At 36.8% G+C, this 12,332-nt stretch overlaps 1 protein-coding gene across 1 annotated transcript in view; it reads right to left on the reverse strand.

Annotated features, from left to right (window-relative positions):
- HOMER1 (homer scaffold protein 1) overlaps positions 1 to 12,332 on the reverse strand; it is a 123,224-nt gene that overhangs the window by 46,982 nt on the left and 63,910 nt on the right. The window lies entirely within an intron of this gene.

A 12,332-nucleotide genomic window follows, 5' to 3' on the forward strand; every position in this document is an offset into this window, starting at 1 on the left:
ATGGGGAGGCAGTACATGAGAGGAGTTACAAAAGTCTGGTTTGCCCACCTCCTTTGTCTTGCATTCACAGTTGGGTAGTACTGCTTAAATCTATTTAAAGTAATATTGTGGGCCATGTGAAATAAGCGAAGAAAGTGATATGTACATAACTAATGCTGATTTTCATTAATTAGACTGTGGTAGTTTTTAGTATTACTTCTCCCCTAGCCAAATGGTGTTGCATGTCCAGAAGACTTAGCTTTTTGGAAAGAATTAACTTGGCAGAGGTCTAAGCCTCCATCTGTAAACTACAAATGAAAGTGTTGAGGAAGAGGAGGATTTTCAGCAATCTTTGGAAATAATCGGTTCAAAGAAACATTTACACTTTTGTCAGTTTGTCATTCACGTCTTGATGTCAGCCATAGGCAAGGGACTGTCTGGCAAGTAGCCAGATGTATTTTTTGAATAGTTTGTAAGTTTCGGGCAAGGTTAAGTGATCTTAAGTGAAAATGCTAGAAAAAAAAGTCCCTAAGTGGCAGAGCTCAGAACCTGGAGGCATCTTTTCCCCTGCCTCCAACTGTACTCAGCCTAAGCTTACTAAGGACGTGGCCCAACATGTTAAGAAAGTAGTCAATACACAAATCCATGGCAAGCATGATTTGACAATTCTGCAGAACAGATCCTCTCATTTTATTTTTAAAACGTAAAGGTTGTGGCTGAATAAAGTGAACACCTGAAACAGCTCTTTAGTCTGACTAGTTTTAGGTTTATGCTGACTGAGTCTACTTGCATTTCACTCACCCTTTTTAACTATGGAAAAGGAAAATAAGATCTCATTTCTCTTTATGAAAGTTGCCTACTTGATTGCAGAAAACAAAATAGTTTATTTTGAGCTTTAGCAGAATTTCAAGGTTAAGATTCCTTTTGTGGTTCAGTTGAAGGAAGCTATCAAATCATATCCTTTCAACTTGATTTGAGTTTCACAAGATCTTTCTTATTCTCACACCTTGGTCACATCTTCTAGAAGAGCAGCTTGCAGAATACCACAGTCCTCTAAATTATAATTTTTAAAAAACTAGGTGTGTCATAGTGGGATGATGGAACACCATTATTACACATCAAGTGATCATCTTCCTTCTTCCTTCCACTGGATACGGATTTGCCAGGCTTGGACCACTAGTATCAAAGTTCATCAAAATCAAAGGTCTGACAAGAGATCATTTATTCTCTGAAAGTGGTTGGAGACTCCTCCACCTATGACATCTATGTTATTGACTTTAAGAATAAACTTCCACTGAAGAAACTTGTTCTGACTTACATGCAGTTTACAAATAATTTGTTAGGCCATGGGCAGGTGGAGGGCCTGGAGCTTGTGAAAACAATATTAGTGTTTCATAACTGATCAAAACACTTCTTTGTGAATGTCCTACACATAGTTTGGGTGACTGCATGATTGATAATTCAGCATGACAAATGAGAGATTCATCAATAGCTATGAAGATCTGAAGTTAGACTGAGGCTTATATCACATGGCCATGTATTGAATAATTACAATTTCATCTGCTCCAACTGTCTCAAAAAACCTTTTAAGCCAGATTATTAAAGTGCACAGTGGATATTAATGCTCATCTCTAGCCTTGTGTTTCACAGTGTGGGGCACATCCCACCCTCCCAGGTTACTAGTGTGCAAAGAGTTAGGTGAAGGGGCTTGGAAAAATGTCTAAATGAAGATAGTTAAAGCTTTTCACAGTTTAAGGTGGCAGTAAGGCAGAGTAGCACAATTGGTTTAGTTTCTCTGAAGTAGCTCAGCTTTCAGAAGTAGAGAATACATGCTCTAGATTCAAAACAGCTCCTCTTGGTCAGACACCTTTTAAACTTAGATGCACAAAAACAGCATGACAAAGTTACCAAGCCCTCCAGGAACACAAGCGAAGTAGAGAGAGCCAAAAATTCAAAACTGGCAATCTTGTCTGAGGTATCTGCCGAGAAATTTTGGCCGCGTGGTTGTAGGAGACCCTGAGATTTATAGTAGATAACTGAACTTCCTTCCACCAAAATCATAATCTTTGAGATTCTAAGATTTAAACAGACTCCTGAATAGTAAAAGAAACAATTTTGTTTCCCTCTGCTATTCTCAAATAAAGTCAGTGTTAGTTACCTAAGAAGAGCAATTCTGCCAGTGGCTGGCATTGAAAAAAAATTTGTCACTAGTTACCATATTAAATATCCCCTTTCCTTAGAATAAGAAATAGCTATGGCTTTTGCAGCAAATACTATTCAAAAATGGTAAGCATTGACGTTTATCAGTACACAAAATGTATGCTAGATTGGCGTGAAAGACTTGTTGAGAACAAAGCCTTTGAAAAGGGTTAAAGAAAAAAAACCATGATACAAACGCTATGGAGGAATGCACAGGATTCTAAAACTCAATGATCAGATGACCTAGGTCCAAATTGGAAGCATGGTGAGCATTGGAACACTGGAATGCAAAACTGGAATACAAGGCTACATTATTTTCTGGACTGTGCCTTAACTTCATTAAATCCTACTTGGGAAACCACTATATGTAGGGGTTCTAGCTCTCCCCCCAGTGCAACAGCTTACTGGAAATTTTAAATGGAATGTTACCCAACACAGCAACTCCCAATATAGCTTATCCATTGTCTAAAGACACATATCGTTCTGACTTTCTGGGCAGGATGAATGTTTCATTCTTGAGGTACTGTGCACCTAAAAAACTACTTGTGGTCATATACAAAATGTAAAGGGTTAAAAGTTTTCCCAGAGTAACTATGGAAAAAAAATTATCAAGTTTCAGTGTAAAGTTGTTCTTAGAATATTTTTAAATTGGGTCTTTGAGGTATTAATAAGACTCTCCTTTCTGGAGAACATTCAGATAACTGCCCTGTCAATTTTAGGGAAGGAATAACTGACAGAAATTCTAAATTAAACACAAAATTACTCTGCCTATAATTATTTTTCTTTATACATGCCTCTTTTGGCTCTTCAGTAAGTTGCACCAACCTAGACTTCCTTCAACACACACTCATATTTGAATTTGGACTCTGATCTTCGAAATGTTTTATGTTGTGTCCTCTAAAACACAGTAGAATTGTAGCCAAGCATAGCAAAGATGAGAAGTGAAGTTATGTACTGTAGGAACTTGAGAGGAATCAGAATGTACAAATTGCAGTGGTTATGCTTGAGGACCAAGACATATCAGGAAGAAAAACAGAGAGCTTGAAGAGAGACGGGAAAACCACTATTATTTTAAGAAATACACTTACACCAAAACAAAAATAAGTCCACTTTACCACCCATACCCCCACTTTAGTCTGCATGACAGTCTCAATTTCATATAAACCTGAAGAGGCATGAAACCAGTCCCTAGAGTGCTAATCAGTATTTTAGTAACTAGAGGAGTTTTCATTCAAATATGAATTTTTGAAAATATATTTTAAAAGTGCAGCACTGATCCATTACCTGAGCGGTTGTAAACATTGCATTTAGTACTGTATCAATCTAGTGGGCCCCCCAACAATAAAGCCCCCCCTTTTTTTAAAAAAAAAAATACCTTGTGTATGTGCAGTAACAGATTTAAGTATGAAACCTGTCAGCCTTGTCTTTTGCAAAACTTGATATACACTAACTGCAACCACTTTAAATCCATTTTCAACATAAATTACTTAAAAGCTGGCCTGGAGCCTAAGGAGTTCTAGAAGCTGAAGACTGTGCTAGGTAACAATGCACTGTCCTTTAATCGCTGATGATACTAATCTCCTTTGTGAAGCACTTTGAGCTGTGCTGATGAAAAAGCACTATAAACAGGTAGGTATTATTATTAAAGAACATTAGATGGAGGTTTTAGATGCATCAGACCTTGGGTGAATCAGAAATTAGTAGATGAATTTATCTTGGTATATATTCATAAGAAGTCAAAGCCAACACCAAATTAACCTTGAGATTATACTGGACAGTTAAAGATAGTGAAGTAGTTAGTTTCCATAGCACAAGTAAAAGGCTCTTAAGCCTACAAGCCCATACCTTCCTTCCTCTTTGAATTTATATGCCCTTCTGTTGAACTCCTTTGTAGTTGCTATGAGGAATACAGGCATTGGAAAACTAAGTTCAAGACTTTCTTTTGTTTTGTAGAAACCAGACTATGATACTCTACCCAGGCTAATTACTTAAGACAGTTTAAATTGGAGTAAGCAACTGCTGAAAAATTATGAAATGGAATATTTTGTGCAGCAGAGGCAATTACGTAAGCCTTTTCTTTTTGGTATATGATGAAAACTTGTCTTTATAGTTATCAGAGGGAGAAACACAAGTCTTCATTTAATGACTACATTCTTCCTTCATTTTCATCAGTGGGTTTAATTTCTCCTAGCACATTAAATTTACAACAAAGTGCTCAGAGTTATTTTGGACAGTTCTATCCTGGAGAAGCAGAGGAAAGCAAGTAGCATGTGAATGAGAGTTAAACATTCTCACCCGTGAGACAGATTGCAATGGTCTTGCTACCAATACTCACATTAAAAACCTTTAAGTGTTTCTGCACTGAAACAAGTGAACATGATCCCCTCAACAAATTGACAAAAATCATCAGTTCATGGGCATCCTTCTGATGAGTACAAATGTTGGGTACCTTACTTCCCTAGAGAATTTAAAGCATTTATATAAGTATAATCAACTAGGACTCTTAAGGGGCAGTGTATCCTGGTTATGAACTTCCCTTGAGAACTGGGATATATAATTATTACTATTTTAAGAGTTTATTCTTGTTAGGGATATGGTTAAAAGAGGCGTTGAGTGACTTGAAAGAGCAGAACCCTCATTTTGTGTAAGACGGCACCTATTTTAGAGAGAATCATGACTGTTTGTTGTTGTGGCTTCCTGGATCAACATTTTTACCCTAATTTTTTTCTAACATCTGCAAATTATTCTAGTAGTTTGATTTTTTGATGGAAGAAAAGCTTTCAATAGCCTTTTAGGAATTACCTTTAGCTAAATACACATTTGGAGGTTTCAGATCCAAGAGGATATTTGGTCTTACAGAAACTACACTGGAGTAAATTCTTAATCTCTTAATCTCTTCCCACTGCTCACTCACAAAATGAGAAAAGGAACTGTGTATTTCTTGGTAAGAATGCTTCATGAAAGTCTCCTTTGATCACTCGGGAATACACTTTTCCAGGATTCACAACCTGAATTTGGTGGCCGTTTTCTGTGATTCAGGGCTTCATTGTTTTAAGGTGTTCAGAGACTTCATGACAAAAGTTGGAATCTTCAAAGTATCTCAACAGGAAGTATCAAACGTAAGAGAGATGATATTTGCCAAATGAAATATGGCAGTTTGGAATCCCTAGTCCTACAATAAGAAGGCATATCATGTACTTTAAATCTGCTTAAAGTGTTTTTTCAGACCATGTCCCTCATGTTCAAGCAATGTCAAAAAAGCTGAAAGCTGGAAGTGTGTGTAAGAACACCAAAGTGACATGACTCTTTCACAGAATATTTCCTTACATCTCATTCCCAAAATATTCACATACTTGTCAAAAATTAAATTGTGATTTAAAAAATTAATCAAGATTGATTCCTGTATATTCAGTTAATTAGAACAGCTACTGGAATTCAAGTTAGTTTTTTCTATATTAAATATATTGATTTCTGTTAAAAAACTGCACAGTGATCACTTTATGAATATTTGCACTGTGAAAATGACAGTATTTTTTCAATTTACTTCATACTAGTGTAATTGTTTTACCTTCAAAGTACAATTCACAAAAGGTAGATGTCACATTATTGCCCCAAAAATAAAATGTAGAACTTCAGCATCTAAGAAGTCCACTTAATCTTACTCTTTGTCTAGCCAATTGCTAAGACAAAACAAGTTTGTTTACATTTACCGAGATAATGCTGCATGCTTCTTATTCACAAGATCACCTGAAAATGAGAACAGGCATTCCCATAGGACTTCTGTAGCTGGCATTGCAAGCTATTTGCATGCTAAATATTCTTAGGCCTCTTCAGGTTTCAGCCACCATTCCAGAGGACATGCTTCCACATTGACAATGTGTGTTAAATTATGCATTAATTACATGTGTGACTGAACTTGGGGGGGAGAACTGTATTGCTGCCTGATGTTTTTTACCTGCATTCTGTACGATACAATTCACATTATAGCAGTCTCTGAAAATGACCCGGCAAGTGTTCATTTTATGAACACCTTCAGTGCAGATTTGACAAAATGCGAAAAGAGGGTACCAATGTGAAATTTCTAAAAGGTAAATCAGCACTCAATCCAAGGTTTAAGAGTCAAGTTCCTTCCAAAATCTGAGAGGAAGAATGGCTGGAACATGCTTCCAGAAGCCTTAAAAAACACAACACACTGATGCAGAAATTACAGAATCCAAACAACCAAAAAAAAAAAGGGGAAGTGGGGGAAAAATCAACTTTCTGCAGGCGGAATCTGACTTGGAGGATGAAAATGAACTGGTCAGCCTGCAAGACTTTTTAACCATTAACAAGCAGAACCTATCATTCGCATGGACACGTTCCCTTTGGAATGGAGGTTGAAGCATAAAGGGAGACATGAAAGTTCAGCATAACTGGCATGTAAATATCTTGAGACGCTATAATAGTGCTGTACAAAAGCTGGTTTTCACTTTTAGGTGACATTGTAAACAAGTGGGAGTGCCAGGAAATGCAGCGTCAGAAGCTCTGCCCATAGGCCATGCACTTTATCAGACCATGCTGATTTTGAATTTCTTGAGCACAAGGGAAAGGGGGATAGCACACAGACAGGTGCTCTACAGTAGCAAAGGACATGCTGGTTGAAGTGAAAGCCATATCCACATGCTTCAGCCCTTATTTCACACCCACAACCCACTCATGATTGCATGTCAGCCCTTGCAAGGAGACATATTACAATCACTTGACAGGTGAAGCAATCGCCCCTCTGAGTAACAAAACAATTTAATCTAAAAGTTCTTCCAACACACAGAACTTATCTTTAACGAAAGTGTTACTGTCACTTACACACCATTTAATTTTCATAAGACATTGATTGTCCTCAAACCTCTTTAGCTTTACTCCTTAGAGAAGCCAAAACAATATTATTCTTGATATATCAAGGTCAAATTGAAATTGTTTCACTCAAAACTGGATTTAAGACCCCACAAAAAAAGTTAACTATGACAAGGGGAAAAAAACCCCCACACATTTGGATTCCTTGCCCCCTGTAGCCCTAAGTAGGGAAATGCAGTTATTTCAACTGAACTTTTCTTTTGTAAGTCAAACTAGGTAAGACTTCAACATTATCCATAAACAGAGTTTTACTATAATGAAGTAAACCCATAAATATTTAGTCTTTTAGCAAAACTGCAATTGTAACATACAAAATAAAGAAGCAAACTGATTTACTAATAAGATTTCTGCACACAACTTTTAATGAAAACCCATAGAAAAACATGTACTAGCAGTAAGAATTTTTGTTACAGCACTGGATTGACACGCAACATTGTTAAATGGTATTCAGTCTAAACAATGAAAGATCTAAGATATAACCAACATCTGAAATAAAATCCTATTTTTCACTAAGGCAATTAATCATGGTCTCGTATTAAAAGGTTATCTGAATACAAAAATAAGAATTATTTTAATGAACAGGTTATATATTAGTAAACCTATTTACTGTCAAAAACAGTATGTAGCACTCTTTTCTAAAATGCAACACTATATATTTAAAGGTTCATTAAATTTAAATGGCATAAATTTATTGTAATGAAATAAATATAACATGAAAAGTGGCAGCTTCAAGTCATAGCTAATGAGGAAAATAGCTTTCAAAATCTGTCAGAAACAAAGTTCTCATGTAAAGCCTTTAAAAATCTGAAGTTTATGGCATAGTTTTTACAACGTATCAAGTAGTGAAATAGAGCCTGGTAGGAACACACATGAAACTGTTACTAAGCAAATTCAAAGGAGTGAGATTGGAGATCATGACATTTATTGAACTTGTAATTTTAGACCTGCTTTCTAAGGTTGAACTAAGTGCTCCTTCTTAATTGCCCGTCTCCTCTCTGAATGCCATCTTACATTTAACATTTAAAATAAAAAAATAAAATAAAATAAAAAATCAGACTGAGGAAATGCAAAAGAATTACCAGAACAAAAACAGATGGTATTAAAAATTAGGAGAAGATAATTTGTGCATTTGACTATATCTCTTTGTGCTTTGCATATCAGCTCTGGTTCATTAGTATCTTCCTGAAAACTAGTTTGCATATGCAGTATAACCAGGATTGAGAGAAAAAAAGATTGGCAAAAAGTGCACCCTGAACATGCACGACGCCAATGATAACTCGTGGTATCATAGGCTACAAATCTTTGTTTTATCCTAGGTTCCAGCTCCCAGAGCAAGGATAATGCCATACTATATTTTAACTACTGCAAAAGGGAGAGACTGAACTGCAGAACAGTATTACTGTATCCATTCAATGCTAACTACAAGAGTCACTTTGAATAAAGACAATGGAGACAGGATATTCAACTGATATGTGTTATCTTTCTTTGTAATGATCACTCTGAACATTTGTGCGGTTGCATATACTGGAAAAAAAAAATGGATGGCCTTAAGATATTCTGACTACATAGCATGCTTAGCAGCAGTTTTATTAAAATTTTTCAAAGGTTAAGTTGAAATGACTGAACTAAATTTTGCTCCATTACATTCACAGAATATGAAGTGAATTTGTCAGCAATTTAATGACAAGCAGAATTCAATATTTACAATTATTTAACTAAAGTAATAAAAAGTTAAAAGTTTGCATAGCAGCCGGTTGGGTGTGGTGACTTACATAGTGCTGTTAGTCTTTGGGTGCAAAGAGCTACTTGTGATAGTTTCTGATGGAAGCAGTCTGAACCGCCTGTAGTCTTTTGTTCCCTCTCCTGATGTACCTGCCCTCATCTCATGCGCCTGGCCCTCCTGCATCCACAGCTCTGACCAGTAAATTAGCCTTGGCTGATACCTTGTCAACTTCTTCCACAAACTGCATTTTCTGAGCTCAAGAAAACCATGCACGCTCCCCTGCACTCACGTATCTCCCAAAGACCCAAATCCACTGTTCAAGTTGAACCTCTCTCATCCGGCACCTTCAGGATCTCACCAGTGGCAAACGAGAGCATTTACCAGACCACAGGAGGTCAATATAGTTTAGCACATTCCCAACACTTCCCCTGCTTACTAGGCTCTTGGACATTTAGGAGTAAATTACAGATAAACAACATAGAACATTGAATGCCAGGACTGGTGGCTGTAAACAAACTTTATGGGACTACAGGAAACTTGTCTACACCCATGATAAGCGGTTGTCCAGGTAACTAAAAATCATGGGATTGCGGATGTTGCTAGATGAGCGTTCCGGATTAGAGAGGTTCAACCTGTATCATCACTGGAAAAAACCAAACAAAACAAGTGAGGCACACCGTCAAATCTGAAGAATAGCTGGGAGTAACACACTATATTTGCTGGAAAATTGAATTTGTTAAACCAATCTTATTTTATCTTAATTATTACCTTTGCCTTGCTATTAAGTTTGTTGTATCTTTTCTTACTATCCTGTTTGTGAACTCCTGGGAGATACATACCTGGCAAATTTTAGACATTACCAGTTATAAAATCAAAAATACTAACATTTTAAAAATCCAGCAGTACCACATGCTTACCGTGTCTCCACTGGTCTTCATAACCAAAGCTTAACCAAGATATCAGCTTTGTCACTGCATATTCACCAGGGAGACACTTGCATAGTAGAAATAATTTACTGAAATGTACTACTATGGAAGTGGGAGGGAACATCCAATTGGTTCTGCACAACAGTGCTATGGTGTCAACCATCACTGGTTAGCAATTCACCCAAAAAAACCATCAGAGTGGTATCAAAGTGGATCCCATATGCCAAGTACTGCACTGAGAAATGCTGTCAAGATATAGCAGGAACTACAGGATTGTAATTACTGTCTATAGTCCAGTTCTTGTGAAACCCCCAGACAGACGGACAGACAATCTCCAATGCTTAGTGTGTATTTTACACAAACTGTTTTACTACGTTGAATAGAAACAGAGAGTAAGCTGTGCTAGTCTATACACTATCAAAACAAAAAGCAGTCAAGTAGCACTTTAAAGACTAGCAAAATAGTTTATTAGGTGAACTTTCGTGGGACAGACCCACTTCTTCAGACTGGTCTGAAGAAGTGGGTCTGTCCCACGAAAGTTCACCTAATAAACTATTTTGCTAGTCTTTAAAGTGCTACTTGACTGCTTTTTGTTTTACTATGGGCATCTGTGACCTGAAATGTACAGCAAAACTGCTATCTTACCAACCAAAGTACCAAAACCTGCATCAGGCTTGTCCATCCACTACAGAACCCCATCACAGATTCGTTCTTCTGACCATGACTACTTGCTTACGCAAATTCATTTTACCCTTTTTTTTTTTTTTTTTTTAAAAATATGCACTACAGAATTTAGCCCATTGAGACTTCATTAAACCTAACACCAAACCATTACATAAAATTCAGGGCAAGTGATTGTCAAAACAGAGGGCTGGTCTACACTAGACCCCTGAAATCATAGATACACAATTCCAGGAACAGCAATTGCATAGCTGGAATCAACATATCTACGATCGACTTATCTGGCCATCCTCACTGAGGGAGGTCAACAGGAAAAACTGTGGACTTTCCTTACTCCTTGGGAGAATGAGTAGAGGAGTTGACTGTCAACCCTTGATAGTTCGATCTTGCGTGTCCTCACTAGGCATGTGAAATTGAATCCTGTAGCACTGACCCTGACTGGATCGCTCTCCCAAGTAGTGTAGATGTACCCTTCCTTGTCACAGGCTGTAAAAATACAGGTTTAACTTAACTGAACTATTCTTGAAAAAGCAGCAGCTTCATATCTATCAGGAAACAGATTACTGAATGTCAGTAGAGCAAAGACTGGGTTCTCTCTTGTACTCAGTAATAAAAATGTCTTCATGTGAAACCTTTTCCACAACTAATATTTTGAAGAATAATATTCCTGTTAATGTGCCACTATATAAATACCCACAATTGAGCTTTTCAGTAAAATTAGAAAAATGGCTTGTTGCAACCTATACTAAACTACAGTATAAGCTACTTAATTTAGGAGTAACCTAACTTCAAAGTTACTTCCTTTGGATTTTCTTCTGAAAAAAACATGGATAACTCATTGGCTAACTCATATGTAGTCAGCAAAACAAACACAAGCCTTGTTTTAAAACAAACACACACACCCCCCCCACATCATTAATAAGTGATTCTCTGAAATACAGAGCCAATATTGGAAGACAAATCCTACCTAATGAAGTTAAACATAATAATAGAATAACGAATAGGAATCTCAAAATACATACATACATAAAGTAGATAGAAAAGAGAAATGCAGGAAGAGTTTTGTAATCACTGTAGCTTTAAAAAAATGATACCTATGGCTCATTTTAAAAACATCTAAAGTAATTTGTTCAGGCATATTCAGTGCAGATTGAGGTCCATTTACTAGACTGGTGTACCACAAATGACTTATATAAGGACAGCATTCACCATCATCACAAATTCCATTTTTAAAGCCCTAACTGTTGATTTTACCCCTTCCCCTTTCACATAAAATATTTATAGAAAATTGAAACATGGAAATCTAACAAATTTAAATAAACCCACTGACCAAAATTGGAGTCTTCAGGATCTCAGAGAACTACTAACCAGTAGACACTCATTAGTAGCAACATACTTTTGTCCTGCCGCGATGCTCATAAGCAGCTGTTGCTGTTATTGGATGTTGACAATGCACAGGAGAGAAAACTAGTGGTCCTGTGGCACCAGAGAGACTAACAAATTTATTAGGTTATGAGTTGTGGGTAAAACCCACTTCCTCACATGACAGGAGAAAAAACTAGTCCCAAAGGAAATGTTGATCACAAGTGGTAGTTGCTTTTAACAAACTGGTGCTGCAAACAAGCGTCTACTGCATTTTGACTATTCCTCCCTCAAGAGCATAGCAATCTCCTCTACAAATATTCTGGGACTACCCTGGTGACAGCTCAGGCATAAAAATGACACTCCAGGAATTCTCAAATGCTAAATGAAGAGTATTTCAGAGTTTGAAAATTTGTGAGCTTTTGCAGGTGATATTAACACATTCTTCATAAAATAAACTGAATTCAACAACTTAGAGTCCATATCTCTACTCACCCTGAATTCCCTTCACAAAATTTTTAAAAGAATTGTGGCTTTTCCAATCTCTCAAGCTCCATCTTAGCAATTTAAGG

This window comes from Carettochelys insculpta, chromosome 5, assembly GCF_033958435.1.
Source record: "Carettochelys insculpta isolate YL-2023 chromosome 5, ASM3395843v1, whole genome shotgun sequence".
NCBI lineage: Eukaryota > Metazoa > Chordata > Testudines > Carettochelyidae > Carettochelys > Carettochelys insculpta.